Source organism: Dromiciops gliroides, chromosome 3, assembly GCF_019393635.1.
Source record: "Dromiciops gliroides isolate mDroGli1 chromosome 3, mDroGli1.pri, whole genome shotgun sequence".
NCBI classification, from domain to species: domain Eukaryota; kingdom Metazoa; phylum Chordata; class Mammalia; order Microbiotheria; family Microbiotheriidae; genus Dromiciops; species Dromiciops gliroides.
Genome location: NC_057863.1, coordinates 123,933,116 through 123,957,532, shown reverse-complemented (window position 1 = coordinate 123,957,532; position 24,417 = coordinate 123,933,116).

Here is a 24,417-nt window from a genome sequence, read left to right as displayed (position 1 = left end):
GCCAATAACCAGAGTTGAAGAGGTAGTGTTCCAGGCAAGGGAGACAACAGAAGTTAATGCCCAGAGAAAAAAGTTATGTATCTTATTTCTGGAATAGCCAGTTTCATTGGATCAGAATAGAGTCTGGGAGTAAAGTATAAAAAGACTGGAAAGGTTGCAGCCCCTCTTGGGAATCATTTTGCAAATTCTTACAATAAGTCTTCTTCAAATAATTCTGTCTTCCAGTCAATCAATTACCAAGTATTTATCATCTGTTATGTACCAGGCAAGGACAGCTAAGTGGTACAGTAGATAGAGTGCTGGACCTAGAGTCAGAATGACTCATATTCCTGAGTTTAAATCTGACCCCAGACACTTGCTAGCTGGGTGACCCTGGGCAAGTCATTTATCCCTGTTTGTCTCAGTTTCCTCATCTGTAAAATGAACTGGAGAAGGAAATGGCAAACCACTCCAGTAGCTTTGCCAAGAAAACCCCAAATGGGGTCATGAAAAGTCAGACATGACAACTTATGAAATCTAACTGCCAATTACAAGAAAACATTTATCATAAGCATGACATTATAATAATATCAAAATGTCATTCCTCCCTTCCCCTTAATTTAGCAAAGGAATTAGAAATTTATATTATGCATTCTTTCTTTCCTTGGGTTGAAGATCTGCCTAAGTCCCTGGCTTTCATTTTCAATTAAGTACACTCAAAACTTTGTGTGTTCAAAATTGCTAAAAGCTGCCTTAAACATTTTAGTTGGAATGGAGCCACCAATTATAAATGCTGAAAGCAAATATTGTTATTTTCCCTGGACCTTTGGTAGTGGGTGATAACCTCTTATTTTAAAGACATCGATGATCCTATAAAACGAGGTAACCCTGAAAAAAAATAGAATAGGCAAGGGTCAGCACTCTCTCCACCAGCCCCACTCCATTCTCTTATAGAATCAGGAAATTTAGGGTCTTGGGAAGAGGGCAGATAAGTACTGTTGGTCCACTCACCTAATAAATTTCTCTGGAGTAACATATATGCTTTCTCCAATTCCAATGGAGGCAGAAAAAAGAATGAGAATAGTAAAGGGAAGAAAGAAGTTAGGGAGGGAGAAAAATAAAGTTAAGGGGCGGAGGGACAGAGACAAAGACCCTTATCTGGGGCTTGGCTTGCTACAAACAGTAATGTTCCCCCAGGCTCAAACTTTCTCCCATCACTCTGTTGCAACTCTTCCCACATCCTGACTCCTCCCTAGCTCTGGGCTTTTCTCCTTTAAAGGAAAAACTATTCCCCTCTCCCTATTCAAAAATAAACCAAAAAACCCAGCCCCAAACACCACAAGTTGTCTTGCCTCATTCTGGTTTACCCTACCTAGGGAGTAATCAATATTGGTTCCTTGGCTATAAAGAGCCTGGCACAGAAACATTTTGTTCTTTTCTCCTGAGGACTCATCCTTTTAAGGACCCTGCTTTCTCAATCTTCCTAGGTGATAGGTTGGTAATTTTATCATCTTTGCTGCTAATAAGAGATAAGTCCAGACCTCAATCCCCTCTCAAATTAAATAATAATCAAGTGTGTTTTTGATAATAGCTTCCTCTAACACCTCACCTTGGCTGATTGCCAAGATGCTCAAGTTTCAGGACAGGTAAGAGGAAAGTGAGGGCAGCTAGGTGGTGCAGTGTATAGAGCACTGGGCCTAGAGTCAGGAAGACCTGAGTTCAAATATGATTTCAGATACTAGCTGTGTAATCCTGGGCAATTTACTTGTCTCTGTTTTCCTCCGTTTCTTCATCTGTAAAGTGAGCTCGAGAAGGAAATGGCAAACCGCTCCAGTATCTTTGCCAAGAAAACCCCATAGGAGGTCCTTAAGAGTCGTAAATGACTGAACAACAACAGACAACAAACAACAAACTTTAACTCCATGGGATGTTTAGACGGAAAAGGGGAATATTAAGGTGGGCCAGAAGAGGGACACAGGAAGGTGATCTTCAAGTGGTTAAATGGCTATCATGTGGAAGAGGGAATGGAAGGAAGTTGCAAAGAGAGATTTACTTTTGAAATCACCAACAACTTCCTAACAACTGAAGTCATACCAAAGTTTAATGGACTGCCTCAGGCAGTGGGTTCCCCATCATTGGACGTCTTCAAGATAGGTCTTGAGGGGCAGCTAGAAGGTGCAGTGGATAAAGCACTAGCCTTGGATTCAGGAGGACCTGAGTTCAAATCCAGCTTCAGACACTAGACACTTAACTAGCTGTGTGACCCTGGGCAAGTCACTTAACCCTCATTGCCCTGCAAAAAAAAAAAAATGTTGAAAACTATCTCTACATTTAACTAGAAAATAAAAATAATAAAATACAAAAAAAAAAAATGGGGGGGGGGGCAGCTAGGTGGCTCAGTGGATTAAAGCACCAGCCCTGGATTCAGGAGGACCTGAGTTCAAATCCAGCCTCAGACACTTGACAACTTACTAGCTGTGTGACCCTGGGCAAGTCACTTAACCCTCATTGCCTGCACCAAAAAAAAAAAAAAAAAGAGAGACAGAGAGGTCTCGAAGACCACTTGTTAAGTATGTTAAAGTTGGGGAATCCTTCTGAGTGTGGGCTGGATTGGATGGCCACTGAGGTCTCTCTCTTTTTGTTTTGTTATAATTTATTGAATTTTTAATAGTATTTTATTTTTTTCAAATTAGATGCACAGACAATTTTAAACATGTGGGTTTTTTTTTTTAATTTTTAGTTCCAAATTTTTCTCCCTCCTTCCCCTCCCTTCCCCCTTCCCCAAGACATCAAGCCATCTGATACAGGTTATACATGTTCAATAATGTAAAACATATTTTGACATTAGTCATGTTGTAAAAGAAAAAACAGAACAAGAGGAAAAAAAAACTCACACAAAAAAATGAAAATACTATGCTTCAATCCGCATTCAAATTACATCAGTTCTTTCTCTGGATGTGGAGAGCATTTTCCATCTTGAATCTTTTGGAATTGTCTTAGATCATTATATTGCTGAGAAGAGCTAAGTCAATCATAGTTGATCATCACAATATGTTACTGTTACTGTGTACAACGTTCTCCTGGTTCTGCTCACTTCGCTCAGCATCAATTCATGTAAGACTTTCCAGGTTTTTCTGAAATTCATGCACTGAGATGTCATAACTGAAACTGAGGGATTTTGTTATCATGGGAGGAAATGATGTTTGAGCCCAAGGGTTTACAGTTACTTCTCATATCATGCCATATAGATAACTGTGTACTTTGTCCAGGCAGGGCTCTGTGACTATGTATTTGGGGGAGGAAGGGTGGAGGGAGGAAATTGACTAGCTGTCTGACTAAATACTGACTGTCTGACTAACTTACAACTGACCTACTTACTTGACTGACTGCTTCCATCAGACAAGTCCCCTTCCCATATAGGACATGTGTCATGCATATCTTCTTACATGCTTCTATGTATTTTATGGTTTCCTCAACCATAGCAAATCCTAATCCAGGCCTAAAAATTTGGGTTTCTTCTGAAGCCCATTTTAGTCTGAAACTGAAATCTTCCCGATGTCTTGATCTGATAAAGTTATGTCAATATCCTTATTGTTCAGTCTCATTCCTTTGGAACTCTTAAAACATTTTAACATATTCACTAGTTAAATGTGCTCTACATTTTGTGACACATATTACATGTGAATATAATCACCTTTGCCTTTGGAGAGATATTTTACCAGTCACTCTGATTTTAAGAAGAATTCTTAACACCTTGATATATGACAATTCAATAATTTACTTGTCTAAAGCCATACTTTAAATAGAAATGCCTTATATTATCATCAGGTAAGCTGTGTATGGGAATGAAGGAAGCATCCCCAATAGCTTCTGAAAGAAATTCGTAAACTATAGTTTGCTTTAAGGCAATTGACTATGATTATAGAATTATGCTATGCAGTTATCCCGTCCTCACAACAACTTTCCTCATCATGGTTTCAATTTATCAAGGGTTGGCATAAGAAATTAAGTGGAAATTTTGGGGGAAGTTTTGCAGAAGCCACAGATGAGAAACAAAGACCAGCACATGACACAGAAAAAGTTTAGAAACTCAAATGCATACAGTAAATGTATAGAATTGTATAATATCAACCCAAATTTTGCAATAAGGTACTGCAAATACCCCATAAAAGAAAGAAAAAATTCAGACTTCTCTGGTATGAAAAGAAGACCAAAAAAATTTTATGCAGATTTTCCTAATCTCAGAGGAGCTACATTTATAATCCCTGCAATTTGGAAGGGATAACTAAATTTTCTGTTCTAATTTCAAGGATGAAACTTTAAAAGTTTAACAAGTAATGGTTGCCCATTCCAATATATTTCACAAATTAAGGTTTCTTGATCGTTTGTGTGTGTGTATCATAGACCCTTTAGCAGCCTGTGAAACAAATGGATACCTTCTCAGAATAATACTTAAAAATAGATAAAATAAAACACATAGGGTTATAAAAGAAACAATATATTGAAATAAAATTATCTAATTTAAATGATGGTCCCTGAAATCTACACATTAGGAACCCATAAACCACAGGTTAAAAAATCTTTAACTAAATAAAAGGACAGAGAATTTCTATGCTATTCTGGAAAAAGACTCTCGGAGATATTTTCTTTTCTGACCTTTTATTCTTTTTTTTAGTGAGGTAATTGGGGTTAAGTGACTTGCCCAAGGTCACACAGCTAATAAGTGTTAAGTGTCCAAGGCCAGATTTGAACTCAGGTACTCCTGACTCCAGGCTCAGTACTCTATCCACTGTGCCACCTAGCCGCCCCGTGACCTTTTATTCTTCAGTGTAATTTGACAAAAATTTATTAAGCATCTACTTTGTATAAAGCATGGGAGTAGGACTAGCTGCATGTTTTCAGACAGAAAAACAATACAATATATTCATGGAGTTAAGTCTCTATTCATAGGTTTTTTTATTTTTCATTTATTCACTCATTCATTAATTCATTCATTTATTTGTTCATTCATTTATTCAATCATTCATTTGTTTGTTTATGTATTTGTTTATTTCTTTAAATGTTCTTTTCTTAAAAACTTTCTGACCTTTTATTCTTCAGTGTAATTTGACTAAAATTTATTAAGCATCTACTTTGTATAAGGCATGGGAATAGGACTGACTGCATATAGATAGAAAAACAATACAATATATTAATGGAGTTTAGTCTCTATTCATAGGTTTTTTGTTTTTCATTCATTCATTCATTTATTTGTTTATTTATTCATTTATTCATTCATTCATTTGTTTCTTTATGTATTTATTTGTTTGTTTATTTCTTTAAATGTTCTTTTCTTAAAAAACTTGAGTTTCAAATTCTATTCCTCCCTCCAGATCCTCTCCTAACCACTGAGAAGGCAAGTAATATGATATCAATTATATGTGTGAAATCATGCAAAACATATTTCCGTATTAGTCATCTTTTAATAGTTTTTTTTAATTACTAGCTCCCATTAATTCATAATCAAACTGATTTCCAAAGACTCCCAAGAGATTATTTGTAGCATGTATGTGTATGGATATGGATTCAAATGTATGTAGGTTTTATAAAACTCATATTTGAGAATGGCTTGTCACTTTGTGTCCTTTTTTTTTTTTAAATGACTGCCTAACTTGTCCAGGCTACACATGCAATTGCCTGAATCCTCCTGCTAATTGACATAAGAATGTTTCCCAGCTCTGTTTTTCTGGGTTGGTTCACCCCTCTTTAGGAAGCTTGCTGGCCCTCCATCTCAGGGACAGTGCAGAGACGCAATTGGTTTTAGTCCTACTGAAGCTCAGAACTCCTGAGCTCAGGCTATCCACTAGCCTTAGACTCTGGGTAGTAGGGATCAAAGTCACATATCACTATGCCCAGCACTGGCTAGGCACTTTTTAAAAGAATTCACTGAAGAAATACTTTAAATAGTTTTAGAAACATGGTTCGAATTATAACAATTCATACTGCATGCAATTTTTACAGAAATAGCAGTCAGATACTGTTGTGCACTGGACATAAGAACCATAGATTCAAGGGTTAGAGCTGAAAAGAACTTTAGAAATGTCTAACAGAACCCCTCATTTTAAAGATGACACTTCAGAACTTTAAATGTTACAGTTACCTTAAAGAGTCGCTCTCTCTTTTCCTTTCCTGTCCTGATTCCCTTCATCCTGTCAAAGTTAATCCCATACTATAGCATCTTATTCTCCTGTTGGTTGCCAAAGCTGGAATCTGTTGAATGATAGATATTATCATTCTGTACTTGTTCCCAAGAAAGAATAAAATTATGCTTCCTCACCTCTCCAAGACTCCAGCTGAAATTTGATTCATCTTGACTTGATGCTGGAAACACTTATGGAGGTGGTGTCATCATAACCTACTCCAGATAAGTGAATAGAAACCCCCCCATCCCCCCTCCCACACACACACAGCTTTCTTCCCTGGCAAACCATGCTTACAATATGGCCTCACTCTTGTACCATCCCTGAGAAGGTTTACTTTGATAAGTTACGTCCTTCAAATGCCTTTTTCTGTTTCCCTTCCAAAGTTAGTTTGATAACAGTGACAATTAATTCACCTACCAGTGGGAATTTGAGTCAAATGTTATCATGGAAAGAGTATTGCACTAAATGTTGGGGGGGGGGGCAGAAGCTGGGCCTGGAATCAGGAAGAGCTGAGTTCTAATCCAGCCTGATACTAGCTATGTGAGCCCAGGCAAGTCACTTAACCTTTTTTGCCTTAGTTTTCTCATCTGTAAAAATGAACAATGAGAAGGAAATGGCAAACCAGTCCAGTATCTTTGCCAAGAAAACCCCAAATGGGATCATGAAGAGTCAAACACAACTGAAGAACAACAACAACATTTATTCAGCCCCTACCATGTTCCAAGCATGGTGCAAAGTCTCATTTGATCCTCACAACAACCCTGTGAGGTAAGTGATATTATGATCCCCATTTTACAATTGAGGAAACTAAAGCAGAAAGCAGTGGTTCAGAGACTTGGCCAGAGTTATGTAGCTAGTAAAAGTGTCTGGGGTTAGATTTGACCTCAGGTCTTCCTAATTCTGGGGCCTGGTGCTTCATCTATCATGCCACCAACAGAGAACTGGCTTTGAATTCAGCTTCCAATACATACTTGCTATTTGATCATGAGCAAATCCCTCAGGTTCTTTGAACCTAAAATGCCTACACTATCTATCTTAGAGAAAAATTGTGAGGATCAACTGAGATAATATATGGAGGAAGCATGATACCGAATGCCACTAGCTCTGTAGTAGGAGGTGGTTGTTGTTCGGTCATTTCTGACTCTTTGTGATCCCATTTGGGGTTTTCTTGGCAAACAGACTGGAGTGGTTTGCCATTTCTTTCTCCAGCTCATTTTACAGATGAGGAAACTGAGACAAGCAGAGTTAAGTGACTTGTCAAGGGTCATGCAGCTAGTAAGTGTCTGAGGCTGGTTGTGAACTTAGGTCTTCCTGATTCTAGGCCTGGCCCTCTATCCACTGTGCCACCTAGCTGCCCTTATAATCAGAGGACTTGAGTTAAAATCCTTATTCTTATTACTACCTTGTGACTTTGGGCAAGTCACTTAAACTCCCTAACCTGCAGCTTCTACATTTATAGAATGAGGGAATGGGACCAGATGGTCCCTTAAGATATTTCTAGCTCTGAAGCTATAAAGATATCACCTTCCTATGTCAAGCACATTTCAAGCTTTGAGTTCTGTATAAAATGTGGGTGGCATTATTTTGATACAAGACTTTTTCACCCAGTGATGGCTAAGTCAAAGTCTTACAAAAACTTTTCAGTGAATTTCCCAGAATAGACAACTAATGGGAATAACTGTCTCCCCAAATCACTTTTCCTTAGCCAGATTAATTAAATCAGGCCCAAAACAATGGCGGTGTCTTGTTTAGATTTGTTTTTTTGGGAGAAGAAAGATTTGGTTTACTTGGGGGGGGGCTTTAGTTGGTTGGTTGGTTATTTTTTGCACGAACTATCCACAAAAACTAATTCTGCTTCACTTAACCAAGACATTATGTAGATACCTAGAAAGTTATGGCCTTACCCATCCCCTAGCCTTTAAAATAAAGCTATGTATAACATGTGTTTTACTATATGTTAAGGTCTCAGTTTAATATTTATATTACCCTTCATTGTATCCCCCAGGTTCTCAAAAGCAAAACACAATGTATTTGCTATTTCTCTTGGCATTGTACTTAAGATAGAACCAAGCAAAACAAGGCATTTGACTTAGAATCATGAGATACATCTTTCAGAAGCAAAAATACATAATTCAAGAAAAAAGTCCTATCCATTTTTTCTCCTCCATGCCCATCATTCATGAAATGTCTTGTCTATACAACTTAAATTCATTGGCTACATCTCCTCTTCACTTCCTGTCTTATGGGTGTGGAATAACTCAGACAAAACTCCTTTTAAATGAGGAGAAAGGTCACGTATTTCTGTACACACCACAGGATCACTCACTGCCTGGTCAATTCAGTATCTGGGACCATACCGACCATTGATTTTGTACTAATGAATCCAATTAAGTGTGTGGCAATCCAAATGGACCACAACGATGAGCAAAAATACCTGATAGATGAAGCTCTGGTCTAGTGCCCATCTCTTTTGAAAGGAATGTAGACATGGCAAAAGTATTGATTAGAAAGTTTAGAGGGGGGAAGTATTTTACATTTGAGAGAGGAACTGAATAACTAGGCTTGTAAAGCACTGAATAAATTAAAATCTAGTTTTTGATACTTTATTGCTCATATTTATACTCATAGACTTAGACTTAAATACTTCAGAAACTTGAAATGTCATTTTTATGGGTACTCCTTCCATCACTGACTTAGTAGGCAGTCTTCATAAGATATTCTGGTTGAAAAATTTCATCAGCTGTTTTCCAATCTGATGATGAGCCTCTCTAAACTCTTCGAAGAAGTAAACATGCATTAAGTGCCTACTATGTGCCAAGTACTTTATAAATATTTCATTTCATCCTCATAACAACCCTGGGATGTAGGTAATACTATGATTCTCTTTTTACAATTGAGGAAACTGAGGCAGATGGAGATTAAGTGATTTGTCCACTGTCACATAGCTAGCTAGAAAGTTGGGTTGTTGTTGTTTTTTATTTTTCTCTTTCATTTGTTCAGTTGTTTTTAGTTGTGTCCAATTCTTCATGACCCCATTTGGGGTTTTCTTGGCAAAGATATTAGAATGGGTTGCCATTTCCTTCTCCAGATCATTTTACAATGAGGAAACAGAGGCCAACATGGTTAAGTAACTTGTCCTGGGTCAAATAACTAGTAAGTGGCTGGGCCTGGATTTGAACTCAGGAAGATAAGTTTCAGGGCCAGAATTCTATTACCTCTGCCACCAAGCTATCTCTAAACTGGTTTTCAGGAGACAGACATGCAGTCCAATAAATGAGTTATACTCAAGGTCTTTCCAGCTTTGTACAAGTGAAAGGGATAGTGGTGGTTCTCTTGCCTTCTGTCCCTATTTTGTTCCTGAGAAAAAACTAGGAAGATAGAGATTAAGTGATTTTCATCACATTGCATCTTGTCATTGACAGTGGCAGTATTGGAAGCCAAGGCCTTCCATATCCAGTATCCTTTTCATGGCACTGCACCGTCTCACAAATTTGTTCAGGCAAAATATGTTGAAAATATTTTAACCCCAAAGCTTCCCATACCTAATATTACATTTCATTTTCCTCCTTGTATGTGAATTGGTGAATACTCCGTAAAAACGCATATTTCCCTATCAAATACAATTCCCCAAGATTCTTAATATATTCTGGAGACAAATTCTTTCCTTCCTTTTACAGAAATAGGTGAGGCTAATTAGGAAAGAGATGCACTGCCTTTCTGAAAAATAAAAGTCCATTTACACTTTGGTTTCATTCTGTGCATTGGGGGCTTAGCCCCTACACACCCATGCCTGTATACGCTCTCACACAAGAGAACCAAAATGATTAAAACACGAGGAAAATTAATTCAAAGTTAGCAATTCAGCAACACCAGTTCTCTTATCAGAGTAGCTATTAGCTTTTACTTTTAGCATGTTATTGCTGTAATTTATAATCGGAGCCAAGTCGGGCAAATAAGGGTTTCACACTTGGCATGCATGCTGCTACAGAATTTAACACTCGGAAAAAAACTAGAGAATATTAGTAATGAAGTGGTGTCAGAAGGGGCTTTTTGGTTTCCTCAGAGATGTAGAAGATTCATGAAATGAGGACCCATTAGTAAGTTCTGAAGGTTTTCCAAAATTCTAATATTATAACGAGCATTAACTTCATCCATATTTCAAGTACTCTTCTTATTCCCTGTTATCCATGGTCAGCACTTGCTGCTGCTCTCCAGGCCCCTGGACAACTGGAACAAACTGTTTTCCCAAATGAAGTCCACTTGGGCTTTGTCTGTGACCTAAGGGACAAAATAGAGCTCCCAGCTGCCAGCCACAAAGCCTTCTCTCTCATCGGTGCCTGTGGGCACAGTTGATCTGGATGCTCACATGGTCATTTCAGGTGTGGAACATCGGGATGAATTGAGAAAACTGCAAACAGTGCAATGTACTGACCAGTTCTCCCACTTTGCAGCCCGAAAGGGCACAGGCTCCCAATTCTCCTCTAGTCACACATTCCTAGGAAGGCATCAGAAGATCTTAGATATAGAGATAGAAAGTATCTTGGAAGCCATGTAGTCCAGCCCCCAATTTTACAGAGAAATAGCAAACAAACAGCAGAAAAAATAAGAGATTGCTTTTGGGACTCAGGCCCAAAATTTCTTTAAGGCACACCCTGATTTCTTTCAAGCCCTGGGCATAGGAGTGTGCTTCTTTTCTTATTGTGGTTGTTTATCAGTTGGACACTCCCAAAGAAAGACCTGTTTTCACATTGTCTTGGTTTGGAGCCAAATTGTGGTATCCTAAGATTCAAAATTCTGCAGAAAGATTGTGATCTTTGTATTTTTGATCCAAATAACAAGAATCAATTGCTTACATGTGGTATTTTGTTGTTGTTTTTTTTAAGTCTTTTTTTTTTTTAATGGACCTGGAATTCACAAATGCCAAGAACTTCAACAGAGTTAAAACTCAGTGTCACTGGTATCTAACCTGGTGAACACAAGAATCAACTCCTGTGTTCTGTATAGATCCTTCTATTTGTCACTTCATACAAAATTACAGTGAATGGATAGAAGGCCAGCTCTGAATCAAAAATGAGGGATCTGGAGCCAGACTCTCCAGACAATGATGGCTGCCCCATAAAATCTCCATCAAACTCCAGGTCTGAGTTGCCTGCAACAACACAGCTGCTTCCCATTAGGAAGGAAGGGAAGGCATGGCCCACCCCTTTGCTCCCTGATTTCAGAGGCCATGGAGAGCTCAGGGGCAGAATGAAGCAAATGGTTCCCTGGCTGTTTATGCTCCAGACCCCACTTTGATCTCATATCAGTTTTATCTTCCTGGTTTCTGCAACTTTCCATTTCCAACCCAGATTGCCTGTCTGTGGCAACCATCCAGACATCATGTTACCCTGACGATGACCCCTGTTCAACATTATGGCCAGGCCTCAACATCAGCTGTTCTGACATTGTTTACCCATTTTATGACCTGCTTTACTTTACAAGTCTGACAGCTCTTGCCTCAAGGCCCAACACTAACTATAGACCTAAAGTACAACTGGCTTCTCCCAATGGCCTCACTTGTATAGATGTGGATCCACACACCTCCATCATTTTCCTGGCATTTTCCTCAATGGCAGAATGAAGGGTTGTTGGTTGCTACCATTCCTGGGAGGCCATCATTTTCATTAAGGGCAAGAGATCTCAATGAGATAGGACTTCAGCCAGTGTTACCAACATCAGACATGGAAGCTGATGGGAGAAGAACCACAAAGGTTGAGTTTGGGGTAGTAATGTTGGCAGCAGAGCAGACATGGGCTCAGCCTTTGTGGGCCCTCCTCTCCCATCATTCTCCCTGACTGATGTTGGCATCCTTGGCTATGACACTTGTCTAAGTGTCTTGTTCCCTCCACTATATTACATTGGTTGTATGGCTATAATAGTGACCTCTAAACCTGCTCCATGGAATTGCTCTCAAGAGTAATACAAGCAAAATCAGTTTGAATGTGATTTCTAGGCAAATTTTAAGGTATATGTTGTATGGTATAGTGGATAGAGAGATAGTGAAATCCTACCTCTGAAACCCCTCAGTATTCTAAAAGTGGGTCACTCTGTAAGGCTTTAATATTACAGAAAAGGTCCTGATCTGCATTGGTGGAAGGAGTTTTCATTCTAGAGACTTACATCTACCAGTAAAATCACAGATCCAGTCTCAATTACCATCCCTTGTACACAAATAGAGAATGTTAGTATTTATTAAGAACAGCTCTTCATATTAGCCAGCAAAGGGAATAATTATTATTTTACTTACTCTTTATTCTTATGTATTTAATTTTACAAAAAGATTCATCTTTATAGTATAATGTTGTATTGAGGGGCCTCAAAGTGTGAAAATATGAAAAGTCACTAGATAGCACAGATATGAAAAGATATGGCTAAGAAGTCATAGAAGGAGGAGGCTTGGATGTACCACTGGAGAGAGGATTCATTCCAATTTTTAGTTTAAAGATGGCTTTGTTGCCTTTTAAATTTTATGTGCTTCCAATTTAATACATTTTCTAAGCAGCTAAGGTGGCTTCTTTGTTAGAGCTCTAGTCCTTAAATCAAGAAGACTTGAGTTCCACCTCTGACATACGAGGTATGTGACTTTGGGCAAGTCACTAAACCTTGACTTTGTCTCAGTTTCCTCGAGTGTAAATTTCCATAATAGCTCTTGCCTCCACAGGTTGTTGTGAGGATCAGATAAAGCAATAATTGTAAAATATTTATCATAGTGCCTGGCATGTTGCAGGAATTATGTAAATGCTAGCTATCATTATCGTTGATATTTTTTTGGTTCATGTGGCGTTCACAAAGTCACATGTAACTTGTCCTATTAATTATACCTGTTCCCAAAGGTCACCCATTTCCTCGGAAAATTAAAACTACCCTGATAACCATTATCTTATTTAAAGGACTCTAAAACTTGACCTCTCTCTGAATCTTTCAAGCAGAATGGGATGAATATCTGAGAATACTCTAGAGGTTTGGGGTTTTAATTGCCATCCTAAAATTTTTAATTTGCTTTCTAGGTCTTCCCTACCAAACTTTCCAGGATCACAGTTTTACAGTGGGGCAAATGCCAGGTTGAGTCAGGCATATTGACTGTACCTCTTGTTTTACCACTAACTATATGACCATGGGTAATTTCCTAACTTCCCAGGGTATCATTTCCTCATCTGTAAATTATAGGAGTTGGACGAGATGACATTTAACTCTAACTAATTCTAAACTAACCCATCTAATTCTAAATCCTAAAGGTCAGATTAGGTGATCTCCCAGAATAGCGCTATCATTTAGTAATTCTGTAGTACCTTTGTTTACTCACCCTGAGGGTCGACTTGGATTTAAAAGTCCTTTATTGTTTTCAGCTGAGTCCACTTAATCACTCAGAGATTGGTTGTCTTCCCTCTGCCTCAACCTTAGGGAATCTATTCACTCTGCCTAGTCTGTTCAAAGGAAGGGAAATATATACTATATATTTTCAAATTCAATACACTCAGAGATTCTACTTTGCTTTTCTCCATGTTGCAAAAAAGAGAGAGAGAAACAGAGAAGAAAGGAGGAAGGGAGAGAGAGAGAGAGAGAGAGAGAGAGAGAGAGAGAGAGAGAGAGAGCGCGAGTGCAAAGGTTATCCAGAGCGTTTCTATACTTGGGAATTTTGGAAATCCCCCTATTACCAATAAGAACCCCTGAGACTAGGTTCTTTCCAAATAGAAAGATTTCCCCTTTACTCTCTTTAATTCTTCCTTTCATCTGAGCTTTCAAGGTGGGAGGTTGTTGGTTTTTTCCATCTACTTTATATTCAATAATAAAGTTTCCCATAAATTTAGATAACTGATCCCCTTTAGCAACTCTGTAGCATCAGCCTGAGACAGTGGTTCCAATTACAAATTGCCTCAGCTAAAGAGACCAAGGAACAGAACATATTAAATAAAATTTAAATAACATTTTAATAGATTTAAAGTGGCCTAATTACAAGACATATACACATATACATATGCTCAAGGAAATACAAAAACACACAATCAAGAAACAGCAGAAGAGTATATTAGCATTTAAAAATAGTATTGAGCATTAGAGAATACAGAAACACCTAAAGAAAAAAAAAAGAAAATAATACACAGAAAAAAGAGAAAGAACTGATTGCTCACACTTCCTTACCCCATAATCAGTTGCTAAGTCTCATTGATTTTTACCTCCTCAACATTTCTCACACTCACCATCTTCTGTCTACTCATACAACCACCACCCTAATTCAGACCCTCATCACTTCTCACTTAGACTACTGCAATAGACAACTCTTAATTGGTTTCTCAGCCTCATCTTCCTTTTTAAACCATCATCCATACATCTCCCAAGGTGATTTTCCTAAAGCACACACCTATGTCATTCCCTTGTTCAATAAACTCTAGTGGCTCCCTCTTGTTTCTAGAATCTTTTATTTGGTGCTAGAAAAAGTGATGGAGGGGTTAGTCAAAGACCTCACTCCTGGGGAGGAGATGGCTTAAAAACATCTTCCTTCCAGAACAGAAGGAAGGCAAAAGCTTTTATTGATGATAGATGGGGTGACCACCTGAAAATGGAAAGTTCTTTTTTAGGGGGGTGGGGTGAGGAAAGATTCCTGAGAGTCAGAGGTTTGGGGTTTTGTTTGTTTGTTTGTTTGTTTGTTTTTGGAATGATAGTCCTGACCTCTGAAATTATCTCTTGTCTCCTGGCTCCAGTCAGGTAGTAGCCATGCCTAACTGACTTTTCTGCTATAGAATTTTATGCCCCCTTGCTTTTCTTCTTCTTCTTCTTCTTTTTTGCAGGGCAATGAGGGTTAAGTGACTTGCCCAGGGTCACACAGCTAGTAAGTGTCAAGTATCTGAGGCTGGATTTGAACTCAGGTCCTCTTGAATCCAGGACCAGTGCTTTATCCACTGTGCCACCTAGCTGCCCCTCTCCCCTTACTTTTTAGGTGTGTCCCTCCTGATATTTAGTTGACCAAGCTAAACTTTAATAGTCCTTTAATTCCTTAATATGTCTGTCCTGTTATCTGGTCATCCTAAACCCCATGTCAATATGCTATGCAGTCTAGCCAAACTGGCCTTCTTTATCTTCTTCACACATGGTTCTCCACTCACCCATCTCTCTGACTTTTCTCTAGTTGTAGCCTATGCCTGGAATGCACTCACTCTCCATCTCTGCCTCTAAGAATTCACAAGTTTCCTTCAAAGCTTTGTTCCCAAGCTACTTTCTATACAAAGTTTTTTTTTTGTGAACCACTAATTAATTAATGCCATTAATTAATTAACAGCTATTAATGTTCTACCCCAAAATTATCTTGTATTTATTTTGTATATATTTTAATTTACTTAAATGTATGTATGTGTGTATGTGTGTGTGATATTTTGTCTCCCCAAATGATATTTAACTTCCTCAAGGAAATTTTTTTTGGGGGGGGGGGCTCTATGTATCCCTAGAACCTAGTATAGTGCATAGCACTCTATAGGTTTCACAAATATTTGTTCATGGATTAATTGATAACATGAGAAGTTGAGAAAAAAATTAACTTTGAGAAAATAGATAAAATAGAAAAGATGATGGTGTAGAACAAAGAACATGGGTTATCTGTTAATACAAATCACTTTGGTGAAAGTGCTTAGGGGATTGCTGATCTATTGTATCTTCTGATCCACTTGATGAAATGATAAGATATAAGAAGCAGGTAGCAGAGACAATGCAGTATTAAAATTTTGTCATTTTCAGACTCTGAGTGCTTGTATTTACACCTTGTAAAGGGCATGAAACTACAAGTGGCTCATATATTGAGTGACCTATTCACAAATTTTAAATTCTTCAAAACTGAGAATGGCCCATTTACACCTTGTAAAGAATTCACCTCTTTCAGCCAGTTTAAATGAAGTGTAGAGATGTGTTTATAGTTCTTTACTCTCCTCAATCAATTTGATGGAATTATAGGGTAGTTAACCATTGGTTGGATGAAAAATCAACCCCACCCCTGTTGACCTTAAAAAGCATGAGCAATCTTTGAAAGAATCAAGGGAATCATTGCTGGCAACTGAGAAGAGAATCAGCTAGGGAGGAAGAGCCAGCTCTTTCTTGATAAGGAATCACTTTTTAAAAAAATCTATCTATCTCTATCTATCTATCTATCTATCTATCTATCTATCTATCTATCTATCTATCTATCTATCTATATTTCCCTGTGCCTCTAGAATGTAGGACCCCCCCAAAAATCTCTCCACCCCAATCATTGAATTGGCATATTATAGTGAAGCAACTTACCCAGAACACTCTTCACATAGCAAAGAGCATGCCCAAAAGGATTTAATTGAATTTTTAATTTTTAAAAATTTAATTGAATTTAAAGTTTAATTGAATTGACTCAGAAGTGGAACAAACTCTACTAGCACAGCAGGGTTACTAGCCCAGTTGGAGACCCCACATTTAACAGAGAGTACAGGTGGTATATGAGCTGACCAGCAGATATGCTGAGCCCAGGGTAAACAACATAAGAATACCATGAAAGAGAATAGATTTTGGAATCCACAGTGCTAGAGATGTGAGCTGCCTTGATCATGTGTAAATCCTATGTTTGTGCCACTCTACTAGGGTATCATGTGTGAGCCCACTCTTGCCAATATAGCTGTATGGAAGAATGTGTCACCTCTCCCCAGTTTTATAGAGGGAATGTTTTATGCCATTTTCAGCAAATGTCTTTGCTTTCAGCTAACTGTCCTGTGGCCGATTAATGAATGCACCAGTTGGGGCTCAAGATTAGTTTTAGGTATCTAGACCAAAGAATACCTTGAACTTAAGGTAGTCAGGTTCTTCTCAGTCATCTTATCAACCACCACCCCCCCCCCCCCCTTCATTTTTCAGTTCAGGATAAAGTCACAGAGAAGAGAAGAGACCTCTCCAAGGTTACATGAGCAATAAGTGGCAAAGTTAGGACACTACCCATGGAATCTTGGAAAAGTAGCTTCACTTCTCTGAACACAAACACAGTGGGATTTCACTGAGAAGACATCAATGTGTAGCTTGGGTTGGGCAGCATGTGACATACCCGAAAAGAGCCTTTCTGATTCACTGAAGAACTTCCCAGAAGAACGTCTCATTGTGGAGATGCCTCTGTCCTCTCCTCTGACTCAGACTACCACAACAGGAGGTATCCAAGCCATTCATGCTCACTCCACTCCCACCACCTTGCCAGAAGCCTTATTGACCTCCAGATGCCTTCCTTTTCCAAGTCATCTCAATTCTTCATTCTATGTTGTTTTTTTCCCTCCAATGGAAAGTAAGGCTTTGATAGAAGGGACTTTTGGGGGAGCTTGTATTTGTATTCCTGACACTTGGCACATTACCTATGTGCTTGGCATATAGTAAGGTACTTAATGCTCTTTCTGTTTGTCTGTGTCTCTGTCTACCTACCTACCTGTTTTGAAATCCCTAAGGGACCCATCCCAGGAGTGTGAGTTAGGAGAATAGCCTAGAGGCAACGCTATATTTTAGGTGTCCATTGTACTAATATTCTTTTTGAAGAGGAGGGAAAGGTTTAGATATGGTTTCATCCATCTCGGAAATGCCTAGAGTAAAAAACTCCCTCCACCCATGTAGATTTACAACTTGTCTACAATGTATAGTCTCCGAGAGTGAGAGCACTGAGCAATCAGGTGATTTGCCCATGCTCACACAGCTAATATGTATCACAGATAAGATTTCAATCAGTGTCTTCCTGACTATAATGAAGTCCACTATCTACTAATCCATGCTCCCTTTCATTAACAATGGCTCATATGGGGCAGCTAGGTGGCACAGTGGATAAAGCATCGGCCCTGGATTCAGGAGTACCTGAGTTCAAATCCGGTCTCAGACACTTGACACATACTAGTTGTGTGACCCTGGGCAAGTCACTTAACCCTCATTGCCCCCCCCCCCAAAAAAACAATGGCTCATATATTGGTAGCACACCACCACTTACATGAAGCTGGGTGGCTCAGTGGATAGAGTGGTAGACTTGGAGTCAAGAAAACCTAAATTCAAATCCAGACCCAGACACTTGCTAGCTGTGAGACCCTGGGCACGTCATTTAACCTTTGCCTAACTCAGTTTCCTCTTCTGTAAACACACCCAGTTTTAAGGATAATGTTATTGAGGCTCAGAGGAGTCCTGTGATTTACCCAAGGACAATGCTTAGCAAGTTGCAAAACTGATACCCAAATATGGGTTTTCTGACTGAGTTCAGTGAGGCTTCCTTTCTACCTCATTCCCCAAGTGCTAGGAGAGTGGGAAGGGGAATCTCAGAGAAATGGGAATCCAATCAGCATGGCAGCATGGAAAGAGAACTAGATATGGAGTAAGGTAAGATGGTTTGGGATTAAGATAGAGATTTTTCAATGGAAGAAGAGGCCTTCAAAGTCATATTATCAAGCCCCCTTATTTTTCAGTTCAGGGCAAGGTCCCAGAGAAGTGAAGAGACCTATTCAAGGTTACATGAGCAGTTAGTGGCAAAGCTTGAACACTACTCACAGGATCTGGGGGAAAAAAGCTTAACCTCTCTGTCCACAAACATAGTGGGATTTCACTGACAAGACATCAGAGTATAACTTGAATTGGGCAGCATGAGACATACCCCCAAAAGAGCCTTTCTGACCCACTGAACAAGGCTGAGAAATTTGAAGGCTTCAAATTAATTGTTGAAAGATTCTTTTTTGTGTGTGATACAATGTAAGGAATTAAATATGAAGTTTCCTCATTTCCTTTCACTGTATTTTTCCCCATCAAACCCAAGTTTAAACTCTATTTCTTTGTTCTTCACTGGGCATCTGCTAAGTCCACTTGCATGTGAAAGGGAATTCTGAGGCCATAGGGAGGGAAATAAGAGCCACACCCCAAAATAATGTTGTTCTGCTGTGTAGTTTCTTGGCAGCTTCATTCTCTCCCAGGGCTGTGCTCAGTCTCTCTCTCTTTTTTTCTTTTCAGTTTCAATTTTACTCCTTTCTTTTTTCTTTACAACATTATCTAAGTACTCATGACCTTTGGATTTGAATATTTCTGCCAGGACAGGTACTTCTGGCTGGATGAGTGGATAACTGAGGAGAGACAAACTAACATCCGTTATTCCTCTTACCAACCAAGAAAACAGAAAGGAAAAAAAAAAGGGCAAAGACAAATGTAACAATTATCCTGCCATATTGGGAAGTTCAGTGGAATTGCACATTGGCATGGATATTTAGCTTGTTTATTTGTATTCTGGTTTTCTAAAATTGTGCCCATCACAACAGCCTCTGGGCATATGCATGAAGAAAAGGGAAAAAAAAACCCAAAACAATAACACTGGAAATCTAATAGATTTATAAAAATGTGCTCACTGCATAGCCTATGGGCACATGTACAAAATAAATACATAATCTTTCTCATGAGAAACCCAGTGCACAGATTCTTGCTACTCAGTGGAGTTTTCCCAAACAAGCTAAATGGATAATAGGCAACAGTAATAGATGAGGAAGCATTGAAATTAGGAAACTTGGGTTTAGATCTTTACTTTGGCAATAATATGAGATAATATTTATATAGTATTTAAGGTTTGTAAAGTGTTTTATTAATATTATATCATTTCATTCTCATAACTCTGGGAGGTAGGTGCTATTATTATTTACAGATGAGAAAACTGAGTTACACAAAATTTGAATGACTTGCCCAGGGTCTCCACAGCTAGCAAGTGTCTGGGGATGGATTTGAACTCAGGTCTTCCTGACTCCAAGTCTAGTACTCTATCTACTGAACCACCCAGCTGCCTGATACTTTCTTCCTGTATGAACACAAGAAGGTCATTTAACCTTTTTGAGGTTTTTGTTTGTTTGTTTGTTTGTTTTTTTTAGTTTCCTCTTCCATAATATCTGGAAGTGAGGGGGAAAGGAGTAATCATACTCATACTTCCTACTTCACAGGGTTGCTTAATAAATCTTAAAGGACTATGTAATAATAACTGGCATAGATAATTGCAGTGCATTTTCAAGTTTGCCTAGATTGTTTCATTTGAGTCATAATTAACCACAAGGTAAATACCAGTTATATTATCATCCCCATTTCACAGATGAGGAAACTGAAGTGACTTGCATATGTGCATATAGCTAGTAAGAGGCAGAAGTAGTATTTGAATTCAGTTCTTGACTCCAAGTCCAGAACTCATTCTACTCTAACATGCAGTATGACTATTAGACTGTTCTTTCCGAATGTCTTTACTGGGCCAAAACAAGAAAGGGATTTTAAAGTTTGGGGGACTGCATGGAAAAAGGCTTAATTCTATTTTGAGGAAGAAAATCCATTTTGGAAAATCAGGGAATGGATAAAAGGGAGCAGGGGGAGCATCTGTTAAGTGCTTGCTATGTACTAGGAAATGTGCTAACCTTTGGGGTTATAAAAAGTGAAACAATCTCTTTTTTCAAAAAGTTTATATTATATTAGAGAAAGATGATATCTATCAGGGAAAGATGGTCAGAGAAGGGAGTATCTGGGTGGGGGGGGGTGTTAATTGAGCCATAGAGAAATGAATTGACATATCTTTTACAGAAACAATTGTATAATTGATTTGCATTCTCTGGCCAAAGTAAATCATAGAAGGGCAAAGAGGACAGAAAACTACCGCAAAAGGCCCATAGCAAGATGGCCTGGGAATATGGCTGGATGGGATAGAAAGACAAAAATCGTAGTCTGCTCTGGAGTCTTAGGGCAGTTGGGTAAAATGGGCTAGGTAAATTTGCACTCACTTTATACCCAGTCAAGAATGATATTCCTCAGTGAGGGTCTTCCAAAGATGCATGGATTGATTTCCTGGATGCATTGATTCCGGATGTATCTAGTGAAGAAGATTATGGCCAGGTAGGAACAAGTCAGGTAGGTGGCAAGATGGCAATGGTTAAGAAAATCATTGAATTAATAAATAAAACTAGAAGGTGGTTTTATGAAAAACCAATAAAATCTATAAACCATTGATTAATTTGATCAAAAGAAGAAAACCGAATTACTAGTATCAAAAATGAAAGGGGTGGGGGCAGCTAGGTGGCGCAGGAGATAAAGCACCGGTTTTGGATTCAAGAGGACCTGAGTTCAAATCCAGCTTCAGACACTTGGCACGTACTAGCTGTGTGACCCTGGGAAAGTCACTTAACCCTCATTGCCCTGCAAAAAAACAAACCAAAAGAAAAAAGAAAAAAAGAAAGGGGTGAAATCACCACCAATGAAGAGGAAATTAAGACAATTTTTAGGAATTATTTTGCCCAATTATAAGCCAATAAATTTGACAATCTAAACGAAATGGATGAATATCTACAAAAATATAAATTACTCAGACTAATGAAAGAAGAAATAAAATATTTAAATAACCCAATTTTAGAAAAAGAAATTGGTCAAGTCATCAATGAACTTCCTAAGAAAAAATGTCCAGAACCAAATGAATTCACAACTGAATTCTATCAGACATTAAAGTACAATTAATCCCAATATTATATAAATTATTTGAAAAAATAAGTGAAGAAGTCCTACCAAACTCCTTTTATGAGACAAATATGGTGCTGATATAATACCCAAACCAGGAAAAGCCAAAACAGAGATAGAAAATTATAGGCCAATTTTGCTAATGAATATTGATCGAAAAATTTTAAATAAAATACTAGCAAATAGATTACAGAAATATATCACAAAGATCATACACTATGACCAGGTGGGATTTATACCAGGAATGTATATGGCCAATATAAAATACTTGGAAGTCTACTTTCTGAGACAAAAACAGCAACTATATGACCAGAACTACAAAACACTTTTCCCAAAAATAATTGGGAAAATATTAATTGCTCATGGGTAAGCAGAGTCGGTATAATAAAAATGACAATCCTACCTAAGTTTATTTATTTAGTGCTATACCAATCAAATTATCTAAAAATAATTTATAGAGCTGGAAAAAATAATAATAAAATTCATCTGGAAAAACAAAAGTTCAAGGACTTTGGCATGATGGGGACTTCACGTGGACTGCTAGGAAAAGCAAGGGTTTCTCTTTGGCTATACCAAATAGATCTAAACTAGGGTTTTCCATTCTCTCTCTTGACTAACTTCTAATATACTTTAATAAATCCTTAAAAGCCTAAACTCTTACTGAATTTATCATTAAATCTTAGCCAGTTTTTCCCCCCAAACTGGGGGGACAGATTAGGACCCACATTAGATTATTTTTTTTGCAGGGTAATGAGGGTTAAGTCACTTGCCCAGGGTCACACAGCTAGTGTCAAGTGTCTGAGGCCAGATTTGAACTCAGGTCCTCCAGAATCCAGGGCTGGTGCTTTATCCACTCCACCACCTAGCTGCCCCCAACATTGGATTTTTAACATCACAGTTATCATGGGAATCAAGGGAAAAAATACAAAAGAAGGTGGTCTAACAGTACCAGATCTCAAACTGTACTATAAAGTGGTAATTATCAAAACAATTTGGTACTGGTGAAGAAAAAGAGAGGTAGGTCAGTGGAATAGAATAGATAGAAACAACACTATAGTAAATGACAATAGTAACCTAGTATATGATAAACCCAAAGATTCAAGCTTTTGGAACAAAAACTCATTATTTAACAAAAACTGCTGGGAAAACTGGAAAATTGTAGGGCAGAAATTAGGTATAGACCAACATCTCACACTGTACACTAAAATAAGGTCAAAATGGGTATATAATTTACAAATAAAGGATGATACCATAAGAAAATTAAAGGAGTATGGAATCGTCCATCTGTCAGATTTATGGACAGGGGAAGAATTTAGGACCAAAGAAGATATAGAGAATAAAATTAAATGTAAAATAGAACATTTTGATTATATAAAATTAAAAAGCTTTTGAAAAAACAAAACTAATGTAACCAAGATTATAAGGCAAGTAGAAAGCTGGGAAAGAAATTTTGAAACAAATATCTCTTAAATATATAAAGAACTGCATCAAATTTTTAAAAATACAAGTCATTCCCCGATTGTTAAATGGTCAAAGGATTTGAACAGGCAGTTTACAGCCAAAGAAATCAAAGTTATTAATAACCATATGAAAAAATGCTCTAGATCATTATTGATCAGAGAAATGCAAATTAAAACAACTGAGATATCACCTTATACACATTAAAACAGCAAATATAACAAGAATGGAAAATATTGGTTGTTGTAGGGATTGTGGGAAAACTGGGATGCTAATCCACCATTGGTGGAGTTGTGAAAAGATTCAACCATTCTGGAAAGCAATTTGGAACTATGCCCAAAGGGCTATAGAATTGTGCATACCCTTTGATCCAGCAATACCACTACTTGGTTTATATCCCAAAGACATCCCCCAAAAGAGAAAAAGACCTATTTGTACGAAAATATTTCTAACAGTTCTGTGGTGGCTAAAAATTGGAAATCAAAGGAATACCCATCAATTGGGAATGGCTAAACAAACTGTGGTATATGATGGTAATGGAATATTACTGTGCAGTAAGAACTGACAAACAGGATGACTTCAAAAAAGCTTTGAAAGACATGTATGAAATGATGTATTGGGAATTGAGCAGAACCAAGAGAACACTGTATACAGAGACAGCAATGCTGTTTGACGAAGAACTGTGAATGACTTGACTATTCTCAACAATACAACAATCTAAGACAATCTCAAAAGAATATTGATGAAACATATTATCCACCTCCAAAGAAAGAATTGATATCAATGGAAAAGACTGAAGCATGCTATTTTTCACATTCTTTCATTAAGTGACAAATATGGTGATGTTTTGCATGATTATATATGTATAAACCATATCGAATTGTTTGCTGCCTTGGGAAGGGGGAAAGGGAGTGAAGGAAGGAGGGATAAAGATTGGAACAGAAAAATATAAATAAAAATGTTTAACCTGAAAAAATAAATATGGCAATGGGTGGACAGCTGGATAGGATGTGAAGATGAAGTATGGTCCCAATATTATGCCATCAAACCTGGATTTGGTATCTACATTTTATTGCAATAATTTGCAATGCAACTAAAGCATTCACATACTATATATATATATATATATATATATATATATATATATTATATGTGTATATATATAGTATATATATATGTGTGTGTGTGTGTATATATATATATATATATATATATATATATATATATATATATATACACACAATTTTTTGGATTATGGGTCTACTACATATTAGTAACTGTG